Source organism: Podarcis filfolensis, assembly GCF_964270895.1.
Source record: "Podarcis filfolensis genome assembly, chromosome: 9".
Classification (NCBI taxonomy): Eukaryota; Metazoa; Chordata; class Lepidosauria; order Squamata; family Lacertidae; genus Podarcis; species Podarcis filfolensis.
The window spans coordinates 45,691,496-45,707,874 of NC_139610.1; the positions used below are offsets into that span (position 1 = coordinate 45,691,496).

The 16,379-nt window shown below is 40.2% G+C and overlaps 1 long non-coding RNA gene across 1 annotated transcript in view; it reads right to left on the bottom strand.

Moving 5' to 3' along the window:
* The window catches only part of LOC310742578, a 138,634-nt gene that overhangs the window by 66,910 nt on the left and 55,345 nt on the right, over window positions 1-16,379 (bottom strand). The window contains exons 2-3 of the long non-coding RNA XR_014538575.1: window positions 10,185-10,220; window positions 3,021-3,195 (exon numbers count right to left, since the gene is read on the bottom strand). This is a non-coding gene — a long non-coding RNA (uncharacterized lncRNA). The remainder of the gene's footprint in view (window positions 1-3,020; window positions 3,196-10,184; window positions 10,221-16,379) is intronic.

The window sequence follows — 16,379 nt, forward strand, 5'->3', positions numbered from 1 at the left end:
AATAAGAGGTCTTATACACTTTAAAACAGGGAGAAGTCATGGCTGGAGATAATCTGTTCTGCAAAGTGTACACTCTTGTTGATGCCCATCTTAGACCAGAGTCTCTGATGCCTTTTGAAATCAACAACAAAAAGAGATGTTCTCTGTTCAGCTAACTTATCAAAGCAAGCCTTGCCTAAGGCCTTATTCCAGAACAAAGAAGAGAAGAAATGATCAAAGAGATTGGACCCAACAGGAACCAGGCAACAACAGACTAATTGGACATTTTCTCTCCTCCGCTCATATGGTACTGCTTTATCCTGGTTCTACTAAATTCATGCACCTTTTCAGCTGTTTTGCAACACTTGGATTAATTAATTAACATTCTACTTTCAGGCAGTAATTATTTGTTGTATCACCATCTGAAAAGCAATGCCTCAAAATTAGTCCATAGCTGATAGTTGATTTTAGGCGGTGAAGCAGGGGTGGTTAACCTGTGGTCCTCCAGAGGTCACTGAATTACAACTTCCATATTCTCTGCCCCTTGACCATGCTGACTGGGGCTGATGGGAACTGAGGACTAGGAACTTCTGGAGGATCAAAGATTAGCCACTCCTGATGTAAAGCTCTAAATGGCTATTGGCCAGATTATTGATAGTCCAGCGACGTCAAACTCCCAAGAGACTGCGATCTACTCACAGTATAAAATAATGGCAGTGATCTACCCATTGTCAGAGTTTTTGAGCTTTTGAGCCTGATTTATACCAAGTGAATTACAGCAGTCACAGTAGCAGCCAAGCTGTAGGATGATCTTTCAAGAGAGGCTCATATGGAACCCACTTTGTACTATTTTCAGTGTCAGAAAAAGTTTATTTTTTATTTTATGGGTTGGGGGGGGAGAGATTACAGGGCATTTTAGAGGTTCTTAATGGCTTTCAAAAGTGTTGAGGTCTGCTTGTGAGTCTTGCTTGATTTTGTTCTCTGATGCTTACAGTTTTGAAAAAAAACTTCTTTTATTTTTATTGAAGGGTGGGGGAAGTTTCTGTAAACCATCCAGAGAATCTTGGTTCTGGTTATACCAGGCAAAGGGCCTTCTTGATAGTGGTGCCTGCCCTGTGGAACAGCCTCCCATCAGATGTCAAGGAAATAAACAACTATATGACTTTTAGAAGACATCTGAAGGCAGCCCTGTTTAGGGAAGTTTTTAACAGCCTAATAAATGTGTTTGTGGGAAGGGGGTTATTGTTTTGTTGTTTTTGTTTTAACTATTTATTTGTGCTTTTACCTTTTATTTCTATCTTGTGAAGTACTCTGAGATCTTGTGGTTAAAGGCTTTATATAAATCTATAATCATCACCATCATCTAGCATTCTGTTCTCACAGTGGCCCATGAGAAACCTGCAAACGAGACCTGAGTATAACGGCACCCCCCCACTTGTGATTCCCAGTACACTGGACCCTCCAGATACAAACTTAATTCATCCCAGGGGTCCGTACTTATCCTGAAAAGTCCATAGCTGGAGGTGCCACTTCTGCGCACATGCGCAGCGCAATAGAGCGCCTTTCTGCGTGTGCACGTGTTGAAACCTGGAAGTATACACTTCCGGATTTGCTGTGTTTGTAACTTGAATTACATTACCCGAAGGTAACGTAACCCGAGGTACCACTGTAACTGGTAATCCATAGGCTTACTGCCTTTGATAATGAAGGTAGAACATGGATGTTAAACTTGACTATTTCTTCTAGTCCAAACAATTAGGGTCATGTTGTACTAGCTTACAGAGAAGAGAGCAATATAGGAAGAATTATCTCATAATTCTAATTCATCACATTTCAGTTGTCTAGTCATTATTGGTATTCACATTCTGTACAGCTATTCCTGTGTTTCGCTGGTTAGCATCATTTTCTCTTTAAGCATTTATGGCAGAGTATGCAATGGCATCTTCAGTGCATATTTAAACAGCTCTCCACTTTTGGGTGCTTGATTGGTTGGATGGATTACAAAAAAAAGAAAACGACAGAAGTGCAAGAAACAATTGATGGCATTTATTTTAAAATCTACAGATGCTTGCTGATATAACATTGACTTTAGCTCAGAGAGGTAATTGCAAACAGCAGGAAAAAGTCTCACAAATAAACTTCGGCTCTAGATTTGATTTAGAATGTGCTAATAAATGTGAATGTAGTGGCTGCCATTAAAGAAAATAATCTGGAGGGATTTCTAAAAATACGAGCTTCTGTAAAGCAATTTCCTGCAGGGTACATAAAATCATAGCTTCTAAAGGGTCTATTTTCCAGGCAGTTCCAGTTAGTTAATATCTGGTAACTAGCACAGGCTTGTTCTCCATAGCCAGACATTTGTCTTTAAAACAATGATTGCTTCTAAATATGCAATGCAGCATATATTTGGGGTGATTTAAAAGGGTAAATAGCCCATCATACTAGAAGGAAAGCAAACAAGGCCTGTTGAAAAGAGAACCAGAAGTTTAAAATACTTTAAAGCACATGAACATTTTTTTACAGGACTTCATTGAAGGGGTTGGGCTGAAACCTGTCTTCCAATTTATAAAAAAGCTTTATTCTCCCATGAAAGAGACTTCTCTTTGTCTATGTTCCATTCACAGGGCACATTTATAATGATTTTAGCACTGAGTTTAACTTTATCATCCCGAGATAGCCAAGGGCAGTGTGTAGGTTTTTCTTTCCATTAAACATTTATCCAGCAGTCTGCAGCCTCCCTGGCTGCCCTCATTTCCTGATTGGAAAAAGCCCCATGAGAGAAATTACCTCATGATGCTTCCCCACAGGCTTTAATTGAAATGTGGGAGGTTATTGGGGCTGACTACTTAGCACCTGATATCCTTGTACTTACTGGTTTTGTTTTTAAGTGAAGTTCTTACTTCCCTTTAAAAAACCCTAAAAAGACTTTTCTTAAAACAAAACAAAAGCAAGCAATGAACAGCGGTCAGTTGGATGGGAGAACTCTGATTACAGGAAAGCCCAGCTGAGGATGTAATGGGATTTTTAGGAAATGCAGATACCTGGGACGGCTGCGGAAAGCAGACCACTGGAGAGATGATTTGTAGAATGAAAGTACACTCACAAAACTGCTCAGTCATCTTGAGTAATAAAAAATCCACTCCTTTGGACGTTTCACCACAATTTCTCCCCTTCCTTTTAAAGTTTCTTTTCTTTTCTTAACTGATGAAGAATAGCCTAGAAAGATACAGAAGAATTTTTCAGTGCAGTAGTAGAAGGAACCTATGGTCATGGAATGTGAATTTCTGTTATCCTACATGTTAAAGGCCACATCTACCTGTTATCCCAGTGGGGTGGTATCTGGCCTGTTCAAATAGCAAACATTAACTGGTTGCTTGTGTGAAGTGGCTTGTATGAAACTGAGGCGCATTGTAACCAGGAGGCTCATTCTTGAGGCAGCCCTGCACATGTCGTGCATCGCATGTCCAGTGGCCAGCTCCTCCAGAGCGCTCAGACTCCTCCACTGCATGCAACATCACATGCATGTGATTCACACCAGGCACCCCCCGAGCTTGGGGGCAACCTGGTGCCTCTGGTTATATGGGCATTTTTTAACACAAGTGCTTAGCTGTGCAGGTCAGCAACCTGATGGTTGGGATAATGTATAAACAGGGCCAAAGAAAATTCAGAAAGGTAACAGGGTATATATAATTTTATGTAGTATGGACTGTATTTGGGAGTGAAGCGTGTATGTGATGAATCTGTGATTACACATCGTAAGTCTGTGATGATCAGTCATCAAAACTGCATGGCTAAGCTTCATAAGACTACATTGTGGTAGAGGTAACCATATGTGAATCTTCTACATGGATTAGTCTCATTTAAAAAAAAAAATGTAAGACAATCTGAGCAAAGCTGGCTGATCAGTTAATTTTGCTAGTCAGTTTTAACTGGACTGTTATCACACCTACATAATTAAACCTTCTCTATAACTCCTTTAGCTGATCCAACCTTGTCAAGCCATTAGGAGATGGAGAAATTATTTTATTTTCTGAAAGTTTCTATTCTGCAAAGCATTCATAGTTGTTTCCAAAGAACTTTCCATGTCAATGGCAGGAAATGAAGGAAACACTTAACGTGGGATCAAGGTTACATTGCTACGGGTGAAAATAAAAATTCACTTCAGAAAATGTCAATCATTTCATTTCATAACCAGGATAATTTCTTTTCACATGTTTGAATGGAATAATCCTGTCTCTAATTAAACTTTCCACTGTCACATCACATCACCACATAAACACCTGTTGGTGTGTGTGTGTAGTTACAAGCCACATCATTGTCTCTAAGTTCAGCCTTTTTACAAAGTTGCTAGATACTTTTATACTGACAACTTGAATTACATAGAGGAGTGTCTTCTGAAATATTTCAAATGTTGTAAGAAGAATAGTAAGTCTCTCCTCTGGGTGGACACAGTTATATAAGATGATTAACACTTGCCTCATTCCAAACCTGCTGAAATCAATAGTTGTCTTTCCACCGGGAGTTATATCATGCCCTTGCTGCATACTTTATATAAAAACAGTTGCTCTATTATTATTTTTTCACATTCTTTCAGCAGACAGAAGGGAATGCAAATCAGGATGTTATAAGCATTTTTATTTCTATTTTTAACCAGTGATCACCAACTTATGGCATAACTGAGGTAGAGGCTTGATTCTTTTGTCTTTTCTAAAAAAATATCCAATGGAACATGTTAATTCGTGTTCCTTGTTCTTTCTTTCTTTTAATCATTATTCTTACATTCAGGAAGATCGTTAAATCTCTCTGACAATCTTTCGTGGAAGCCTGACATCAGTTCTAATTACGTGCTCACTATGTGGAAGGTTTTTATGTAATTGGTTCTTTTTTCCCCTTAAAAAAAATGTAATTCTATTGTTGACTCTGGTTCCTGTAACTTCCTTCTTTTCTAGGGTATCAGTTGTCATTACTGCTCTTGAAGGTATTGCAGATTTTTTTTTTTTAATCCACTTGTATTTCATATAGAAATCTTCCTGGCTTGTATTTCATGAACCACACCTCTTCCATTTCAACTGCAAAATTCTATCCGGTTTTCTGAATACAGAGAACAAAACTCTCAGCATACCAGATACACTAGCTTGTCCCTGCTTGCATGCATATTTTTCAAATTCATTATTCATTTGTCTTTTGCTCTCAGGCTAGACAGTGATCTACAAATAGTTTCTAACAAATGGAAACCAATCTGTTTATGGGTACCCACTTGATTGCCAACCACCTTGATAGGAGTTTAATTGAAATGAATCAATGGTTTTAAAGAAAATACCAATGACAAGAAAACTAGGCTACATCCAACAAAGTCATATTTTGAGTAGTCCCACTGAAATCAGTAGATCCCTAGCTCCTTTTCACATGTACTGCTAGTAAGCCAGATGTCCCCCCATGTTATATTTGTGCAGCTGGTTCATCCTGCCTAAGTGTAGAACCTTACATTTGTCCCTATTGAAATTCATTTTGTTAGTTTGGGCCCAATTCTCCATTCTGTTAAGGTCAAATTGAATCCCAATTGTGTCTTCTGCCGCATTAGCTACGCCTCCCAGTTTGGTGTCATCTGAAAATTTGATAGCAAACACTCAAGTCCTTCATCCAAGTCATTTATAAACATAAAAACAGGCTCAGGACAGAAACTTGTGGCACCTTACTTGTAACCAGTGGTGTAGCGTGGGTTGTCAGCATCCGGGGCAAGGCAAGTAATTTGCGCCCCCTAACCCGTGGATTTGCACCCCCTAACTTGTGGATTTGCACCCCCTAACCCTAACGCCCAGATGTTGCGCCCGGTGCGGCCAGCCCCCCCTGCACCCCCCACGCTACGCCACTGCTTGTAACTTTTTCCCCACGATGACTGAACCAAGCATCCCCCTCCCCTTAAATCTGCCTTTGCTTCCTCTGTGTGCTGTACATATTCAATTGCACACAGAATCTCCTATTTGCAGCGAGGCTGATGCAAAAAATGCAGTCATATGTGGATTGCATTTTGTGCCATTGCTTTTCAGTTGGAACTCACAGAATCATCAGACAATGGCTAAAATGCAGAAGGAGCCCTGTGTATTATCCCTCTGGATAAGTTTTTCAAACAAAATGAGACCAGGAAAAAGTGAAGAGTAAAAGTTTTACTTTGTAATTTAGATGTGCATACATCTTTTGAGAAAAGAGGCAATATTTTTTTCCTTCTTTCTTTCCAAAAGATTAAATGTTGGTGAATAAAAGTTAACTGAGTACTAGAAAGCAACGCTAGAGGCTGTTCTAGATGTCATTGTAAAGCAGTACAAAACGATAATCATGTTAGGAGATGTGGAAGCAAACCCTTATCCTAAAGGCAAGACTGAATGGCAGCCATTAGGAATGGCCTATATGGAACACAACATTTTCCTTCCTCTCAAATGTTCAAAGCTGTGATACTGAGGCAAATAAATATCAGAAAAACAGCATCTTGACCCTCTGCTGTTCCTGCTTCTGGGAAATCTAGGGAGGTCCTTGAATAAGAAGACAAGCTTCTCAAGAAGAGGAACTGCTTGTTTCAGACAAAACAAAAAAAAAATTTTTCTTTCCAGTAGCACCTTAAAGACCAACTAAGTTAGTTCTTGGTATGAGCTTTCGTGTGCATGCACACTTCGTCAGATACACTGAAACAGAAGTTGCCAGATCCTTCTATATAGTGAGAAGGTGGGGAGGGGTATTACTCAGAAGGGTGGTGGGAATGGGTGGTTGGCAGATAGCTGAGATGAGCCTGTTGACGGCTCTTAACGACTGCAATAGGTCTTACAGGAAAAAGCAAGGGGTGAGAAGGTGAAAAATGGCTTTGTCATGTATAATGAGATAAGAATCCAATGTCTTTGTTCAGACCAGGTCTCTCCATGGTTTTAAGTTTGGTAATGAGTTGCAATTCAGCAGCTTCTCTTTCCAGTCTATTTCTGAAATTCCTTTGTAGTAATACAGCTACTTTGAGATCTTGTATAGAATGTCCTGGGAGATTGAAGTGTTCTCCTACTGGTTTCTCTGTCTTGTGATTCTTGATGTCCGATTTATGTCCGTTTATTCTTTGGCGTAAGGTTTGGCCTGTTTGTCCAATATAGAGAGCTGAGGGACACTGTTGGCATTTGATGGCATATACAATGTTAGACGATGAGCAATTAAATAGTCCCGAGATGGTATGTGTGATGTTGTTGGGGCCAGTAATGGTGTTGTCCGGGTGTATGTGGCAGCAAAGTTGGCATCTGGGTTTATTGCAGGCTCTGGTGCCAGTGTCCGTGTTACGTCTGGTTGTAGTATTATTGTGGGTTAGGAGTTGTTTAAGATTGGGTGGCTGTCTGTAGGCAATGAAAGGTCTTCCTCCCAGAGCTTGAGAAAGAGAACTGTCATTGTCCAGGAGAGGTTGTAGATCTCTGATGATGCGTTGTACTGTTTTGACTTGGGAGCTGTATGTGATGACTAGAGGTGTTCTGTTATTTTCTTTTTTGGGTCTGTCTTGCAGCAAGTTCTCTCTGGGTATCTGTCTGGCTCTGTTGATCTGTTGTCTAACTTCATCTGCTGGGTATTTTAGTTCTAAAAAGGTTTGCTGTAGATCTCTTAGGTGAGAGTCTCTGTCTGTAGAATTGGAACAGATACGGCTGTAACGTAGTGCCTGGCTATATACAATGGACTGTTTGGTATGTTTGGGATGGTAGCTAGAGGCATGTAGATATGTTTGTCGGTCAGTTGGTTTACGGTATAAGGTGGTGTCTATGCGTCCATCCTGTATTTTTATAGTAGTGTCCAAAAAATGTATTTCTTGCATAGATTGATTCATTGTTAGGTTGATTGTGGGGTGAAAATCATTGAATTTCTGGTGGAAGGTGTCCAGGGTCTGTTGACCATGTGTCCAGATGATAAAAATATCGTCAATGTATCACAGGTACAAGAGAGGTTTGAGTGGGTAGGAGTTTAGGAAACGTTGTTCTAAATCTGCCATGAAGATGTTGGCATACTGTGGGGCCATGCGGGTGCCCATTGCTGTGCCGCTGATCTGAAGGAACAGGTCATCACCGAATTTGAAGTTGTTGTGGGTAAGGACAAATTGGCAGAGTTTGGTGGCAAAGTCCGCTGTGGTTTTGTCTGAAATGGTGTTCCTTATAGCTTGTAAACCATCGTTGTGTGGGATGTTGGTATACAGAGATTCCACATCCATAGTAGCTAGTATAGTGTTGTTGGGAAGATTATTTAAAGATTGTATTTTCCTCAGAAAATCTGTGGTGTCACGTACATAGCTGGGAGCACTGATGGCATATGGTTTCAGAACAGAGTCCATATAACCGGAGACACCCACTGTAATAGTGCCAATACCTGAAATGATGGGGCGTCCTGGATTTCCTGGTTTGTGTATTTTAGGTAGAAGATAGAAAGTTCCTGGTCGAGGTTCTGTTGGTGTGTTGGTGAGGATCTGTTCTTGGATGTGTGGGGGTAGCTCCTTAACAATCTTGTTCAGTTCTTTTTTGTATTCTTGTGTGGGGTCTGAGTCCAATTTTATGTAAAAGGCGGTATTGGAAAGTTGTCTGTGAGCCTCCTGAATGTAGTCAGTTTTGTCCATGATAACGACAGCTCCACCTTTGTCTGCTTCTTTAATTATAATGTCTGGGTTGTTTCTGAGATTATCTATGGCTCTCCTTTCAGCATGGTTTAGATTTTGTTGTAAGCGATGGTGTTTTCTGGTCACATCTGTTTGGATTCTGTGGCGGAAGCAGTCAATGTACAAGTCCAGTGTGGTATTGCGTCCATCAGAAGGATGGACTGTATCTGACGAAGTGTGCATGCACACGAAAGCTCATACCAAGAACTAACTTAGTTGGTCTTTAAGGTGCTACTGGAAAGAAAAATTTTTTTTTTGCTCTCATTGTATGCTAAGAATGACCCACTCTGGAACCACCTAGTTAAGGGCAGGCAACAAATATAGCATCATTATTATTACCCATACCACACCCCATTCCTCAGCTATGTATCCTTTGCCCATGCAACACCCCTCACCTGCTTGGCATCCTCCTTGACTATTTCTGGAATGTGTTCTTGAACTCTGATAATACATCAGAAAAGCTGGGAAAGGCTTAACAATGGTAGAACATGCAGAAGGTGCCAAGTTCAACCCCTGGCATATCTAGGCAGGGATGCAAAAGACTCTTATCTGAAACCTGGATTCACTGTCAAACAATGTAGACAATACTGACCTCATTGGACCATGGGCCTGACAGTTTCATATCTTATGTTCCTCTTGCTTGAACTTCAGTTTTTTGCTCCTGGGATGTCCCACCAGCACACACTTAACAATAAGCAGAGTCTGGAAAAGTATGTTTACCAGTGGCACCAACTTGAGCAAAACATTGAGGGGAGCCAGTGCCATTCTCCTTTCCAGTCGGGGGGTGGGGTGGGGTGGTTAGCCTGTCGTGCAGCCAGACAGGCACGGCGAGCATCAACAGCATGGTTGGGGCACTCATTCTGCCTTCTTCCCTCCTCCCCTTGGTCAGCTGGACAAGCACACTCTTCAGCCCTTGGGCCACCATTGCAGTAGTTTCAGGTGTGAAGTCCCCTGAGGAGGTTGCTTTTCCCTGCCACGGGAGAGCACCACATCCACTGGCTCACCTTTCTGCAAGTTTGTAGGAAGCGAGGGAGGCAGGCAGGCAGGTGGGGGGATAAAAAATATTGAGGGGGTTGTGCCCCCAGACGAAAAGTATTGGGAGGGCAAATGGTCTCTGCCCCCTAGAATTGGGGCCTATGATGTTTACACAGTGTCTCTGGCCCTGTGGTGGCATAGTCTGAAAACTGAAAAAGACAGAATTGCATAACCCTGAAGCTTAATCTATCATGGCCTGCTTGATATTTGGCAACCCTCCTATTTTTTGCAGTCCCAGATAGGAAGTAAAAACTAGAAGGTTTATTGAGTCCCGTGAATATTATGGATGGTAACTAGGCTGTGTTCAACTTGAAGACCAAAAGTCTTGTAGGCCGAGCTGATATGAGGAAACATAGAGAACTTCAAGGAATATATTTGGATTGATCACATACAAGAGATCAAGAGTGCTGAGAACAGTCCTGCATCCAAAATAATTCTCTAAAATATTCAGTACCATTAGACATCAAACCTCAAACCATTTCTTCACACAGAAAGGAGAACTTTTAAGCTTCACCTTGAATTTCCAGTCCTCCTTGAATTCGGATAAGACCTGCAAGGAAAATGGAGAATGACAATGAATGTTCTTTGAACCAGTCATTTATCTTGGTTTAATAGGCACTAAATGTGTCCTTTCTGTCTCCAAATATCAAGCATTTGAGCTTTTCATTTGAAAGTGATATTTGTGCCCACAGCATATCTCAGTAATTCACTTAGGGCAGTTGAAGCAACATTATGAACATTTCCAGGAGGAAAAAGTCCTACCTAGCTGTATTCTAAAGCTGTTCTGTTTTCTACAAAGAGAGTAGCATTCTAAAAACCCATTTATATTCTGTAATATTTTTAAGCACAGATGCTCTTATGTGCTGCAGAATTCTGTCAATTTTCATAAAAAGGCTTCAGTTCTGATGCTTACCATGCTTACCTAGGTCAACATTTTATTATTAAAATTGGATTTTCCTTTCAAATTGTTGCATTCCTAATGCCAGCATCTATTTATATATCTTAAAGAATAATACAAGTCACCTGTTCAATATAATGTTCAGATATGGTTCAGCTCATAGCTCCTGTTTCCAGTTTTTGCATTGATGACATGCAGATGGTACCTCAGTATTTGAAATGCTGTTTCTCTTTGTAGGAAAATCAGTTTCTACCAGCAACACTGACTGAGGCCTGTGGAGGCTTCTCTCCACACTGTACTTTGTTTTGAGAAACCCTAATCTTCTCACTGGAGAGCAACTGGACATCTCTGCTCAGGAGCCAATCAATGCAGCTTATTAATCAATTTGAGTGATTTGCTGTGAAACAGCTTCTTTCTCCCTAGTGTGATGTGCTTAGTTCACAACACCCCCAGATCCCCTCAGCTAGTCCACAGAGTAAGGCAGCTGAATCCTGATACGAAGGTAGAAAAGCATGCCCAAGTCATAGTAAATTATATCCTAATGCCTCTGTAATGAATCCCAAATTTGCAAAAACACAAACCACCTACTGTTTGCGAGCTCTGTAGTGATTGAATTGGCTAGCTGGGGATGCATCTCATTTGAAGAATGCTTTGAATAATGTGGCCTTGATTTTATGAAGCCTTCTTGAGAGAAATGGCATAAGAGAATGCAATTAATCAAGAGCAAGATTTTAAGACTTGATGGATTGAGTGGTTGCAGTTTTAAATGTAAAAGGAAGGCTCATTTTCAAGATGTTGCTAATTGTAAATCACACCCTGAGATGTTTTGTTGGAAATGCAACTGCAGTTGAGAATCATTGTTGTTTTCAATTTGGTACTTGTATTTCAATATAAAAACACTATATATTGTTTTGATGGTTTCTCACAATGCTCGATTTTTAAAATTTGAATGCCCCGTAAATGACCACCAACAAATCTAAAATCAGATATCCTTAATGTCTATCACAATTACTTGCATAAAGAAGTGGTTATACGGTGGCTAACCTAAGTAGCTGCTAAGAATTATTGCTACTCCCAAAACATTATTTTCCATGTAGCTTTTGTTACAAATTCAGTTGAAGTTAATGAGTTTTGACTAGTGTTATGCTGGGCACAATCTATTGTGTTTGTGCAGACCTAACTTAAATTGGCTATGCCAAAGAAAAGAGGCCTTACTGATAGACTGTAAGGAGGAAATCCACAGTAGGGATGACTGAATTGGTCAATTTCAGATTCTTTTTATCAGGGGTGCTTCTAGGCTTGAGGGGGATGAGATGACAGACTATTGTACTCTTTTCTTGTTTCCCACTATCATTGACTTCTTCTTTTTTTACCTCTGTGGTTGTTGTAATTTACAGTGGCCAAACTATTCCCTCACTCCCTTGATGGCTGGCTAGTTGAGTGACAGGTAGGGAAGCTGGAACATGTGAGCAAAGTTTCTGGCTGGTGTGCACTGCAAAGCAAATTGCTGAGCCAGCCAGCTCCTCTGAGGTTCCAGCTGCTCATCATACTCATTTTAAGAATACAGTGGTACCCCTGGTTGTGAACGGGATCTGTTCCGGAGGCCCATTCACAACATGAAAAGAGCGCAACCCGCAGCGATGCATCTGTGCACACGCAGGTTGCGATTCGCTGCTTTTGTGCATGTGGGTGATGTCATTTTGCGCTTCTGTGCATGCGCGAGTGGCGAAACCCAGAAGTAACAATTTCCGGTACGTCCGACTCTCTGCGGGACATAACCTGAAAGAACACAACATGAAGCGGACATTACATGAGCTATGACTGTAGCTAACCTTAGTGCAAAAGTGGCAATGAGCTCTGCCAGTGAGACACTAGTTTTGGTATTGTGGGACCAATGATGGTGCCAGAGTAGCAGGGGGCAACCAAAGCCCCCTTAACCCCCCTGTCCCTGCTCTCATTGCCCCGTGACCCAAATGGTAGTGTCTAATTGGTGTAGTATCACTGCCGCTAAGAGCATAATAATGTAAACAAGAGCCTGATAGACCAGGCTAGTCACCTATGTTGTACAGTGGTACCTCGGGTTACATACGCTTCAGGTTACATATGCTTCAGGTTACAGACTCCACTAACCCAGAAATAGTGCTTCAGGTTAAGAACTTTGCTTCAGGATAAGAACAGAAATTGTGCTCCGGCAGCGCGGCGGCAGCAGCAGGCCCCATTAGCTAAAGTGGTGCTTCAGGTTAAGAACAGTTTCAGGTTAAAAACGGACCTCCAGAACGAATTAAGTACTTAACCTGAGGTACCACTGTATAGGTTCTCACAGTGGCCAACCAAATGCCTGTGGGGAACTCTCAAGCAGGATTCAAGCAACAGAGCTCTTCCCTCCTGTGGTTTCCAGCAACTGGTTTCCAGCAACTTCTTCATCTTTCCATTTTTGGGCAAGTAACATTCTTGCCGCTGTAGTTGCAAGTTTGTTGTTTAGCATTTTGGAGCAAAGTTTTTTAATTTCCCCAGACCCTTTTTTTTTTTTACCAATTTCTGCCAAGACACTGTATTCTGGATATGTTCAGGAAATGTATGGCTGATGTACGGCAACCCTATTCTCTGTTTACCGTTTCTACAACCTTATGTTCAATCTGCCTCATTTCTGCATTAGTTCATGATCACCTTTCCCCCACAAAAGTCCATGCAAAATGTTGTTCTTGTTTTAATGCATATTTCTTCTAATATGCATATTTTTGCAAGCAATTTTCCTTAGCATAATCCCATTTTTTTGGTACAGTTTTCACTAATACACACATTTTTGTGTGCATGAATATATAAGCTTGGTTGTTTGTTTGGAGAACTTCACCACAAAATTTACAGAAGTGCAAATTTATAAGGATAACTGGGTTTTGGTTCATAATAGTGGTTTAGGCAATGCAACGGAAGTGTGAATGGAATGAGTTTATCTCCCATCCCTAATTCACAGAAAATATTCACTCTTCTGTGTTTTCCATTGGTTCCAATGGCTGGCAAACTACCGAGCTCAAAATGTCAGGCACATAAGAAGGCAAATGAGCAAAGCTCTTTTGTTCCAAAAAGCAATAAAATGGGACTTAGAAAGACCTCACTATTTTTCTGTTTCCCCAGGAGAGGATTTTGTCTCAAGTTTTCATTTGCCATAGGACAGGCTTATCAGAAACCAGGAGGACAAGATGTATGGTGATCAAGGCATGGCAAATTAACCTCTTAATAGGTTCTATAGACCTAGTATCCTTAATTGACTCCATTCTGGCCAATGGGAAAACATAGGAACAAAGGTCGCTGTCTCACTCTAAATCAGACTACTGGTCCGTCTAGCTCAGTATTGTCTACACTGACTAACAATGGCTCTCCAGGATTTCAGTAAGGGTTTTCTCCCAACCTTGCCTGGAGATGATGGGGACTAAACCTGGGACATTAGCAGTTCTATTACTGAGCTATGATCTTTTCCCTAAACTGATGGGGCTGATATACACATATTTCTATAGAAAAATATGTATGTTGAGGAAAAGGGTGGTGGTTTGTTTGTTTGTTTGTTTAAAGATACAGGGAAATTATACTTCATACCACATCAGTTTGCTTTCAGCCTTCTTTCTGTTGTGAAACAGCACCTTCTGCAAGCCCAATTCAAGCAATCATATTCAAAGACGTAGACAGATTCTAACCTCTCAGTTAACAGGTCCACAAAATCCTAAGCACCAATTTTTTCAAGTCCTATATCGGCAGGTTAAATTTCACAATATAGCCATTGATTTCTTTATTGAATGCCCTTGCAGCATCATTTTTCAAACAATGATATTCTTAAATGGAGCATATGCTACTTTGATTTTCGTTTGGGATCTCAGAATGTGTTAAAACTGTCTGATTTTCTTTTTGCTAAATGGCAGGAAGAAAATGAGACCAGAAACCTCACAGAACAGAAGTCTCAGTTATAGATCACTTTCTTCCATACCTTTAATTTGCTTTATATCAAATTCTTATTTCCCATAGAGAAACGTAAGTGCCAATGTACTCATTAGAACAAAAATTCTGTCTTATTTTGGGGTGTCCTTTTAAAAATGTGCAATCCATCTTTTACAAGTCGCTGATGGAGCACCAGGCTCAGTCCTCATGAAATCAGCAAAGTTTTGCCTTCAAAGTAGGCCTGTAAAGAATGATGTCCTTACTTTGAAGAAAGCATATAAAGAAATTTCTCACAGGTGTGTGTCTGTAACTACTGTAGAATACCACTTTGAGGTTTTAATCTGTGTCTACAGATGGCAATCTATAGATACTCCAGAACATTTATGCTTTTGTACCTCTCACATGTTGCAATCTCTGCACCAGACCTAGAACATGGTGCCAATAATCTCTTCAGAACAAGACAATGGCTGAGGCTTTGGGGAAATGACAGTCACAGATAATACACTTGCTCATATTTGAAAACTGCAGGCATTAGAAGCTATATATTGGCTGTATTTTTCAAACGATCAAGGTCTTCAGCTCCTGTTGACATTAGCAGAGTTTCTTGGTGCTCATTGCTTTTGAAACTGAAGCCATCACAGTTAGCAAATGTATATATTTAGCTCCTGTGATGCTTCTGTAGTTGAGAAAAGTTAGAAGTGATTGAAAATAGTTTTTATAAAACTAATCTTAACAATGGCACCAGATGTGGATGGGGCGTTTTTTGGAAGTGGGAGAATGAGAGATACCAATTCTTTATTCTATTAAAGGTTTCTAAGATTGACACTTGATATATTATCAGAGAGTTTAGTGCCAAGTAGGATAATTAGGTGAGTTATAGAAGATCAGGTGATAGAGAGATGATTTCATTTTGTATCATATGCCATAATAATTTCCATGCACTAAAATCTCTAATGTCCCTTTCGAGGGATCTGCTGTATTAACGTAGAAAGGAGAAATGTGCCCAAATACCAGTTAATGCATAGTTGAATGACACAAAATGACATCCAGTTATTCCTGCCCCAGGGATAAAGACTTTGATGTGGTTGTGCAATTTTATATCCTTAAACTACAGATCTCTGAGGTGGGCAGGGCAATGCAAATCAATCTATGGAATCTATGTTTGAATTTCTGTATATCTCAAGCACTGTCTAGGAAACAGTTCACAATAAGTAAACATTCAGTCAATATTTGTTATTAATCAGCACCATTCTGGAAGCTATATTTACTTTTTAACCGTACACCTGAATCTGTATTAACTCCTGTTAACTTTTTTTCTATCAATCATGCTCCAAAATCTTATTTTCATAGTCTGACATTTTTACTCATCAGTAAACACAGTGGTATTCAGTGGGATTTTATTGGCTGTGCTAGCATATGGGACAAGTCAGGTGAACACCATTAAAAGATGCCACACCACTCAGGAGACATAAAAGGGTAAATGAACAAATTAACATTTAAAGAAGAGATAGTCCACATTATAGTGGTAGCTAATGAACACTTGTCTAAAGCAATATTTGCTGCTGTAAATTAGTTGTCTTATGCACACTGTTGACTAAATCAGGAAATAAAGTTCTGTTCTTAAACATGTGCAAGTCTTACATGACAATATACAATCCTATGCAAATTTTCTCTTAAGTAAGTGCCATTTCTTCAGTGGAACACATATTGACATAGACAAGTGTAAGAAGTTTCTTTTGTTTTATATGGTACAATTATTCATGGAATATATTGTTTCTTGATCTAGTTTACCAAAACAGTTTGAAGCAAATTTGAGGTCTTCTTGCCCTTCCTAAAGACCCAGAGTTGACAGAATCTGAATGCAGTCATCTGCACACTTATCTG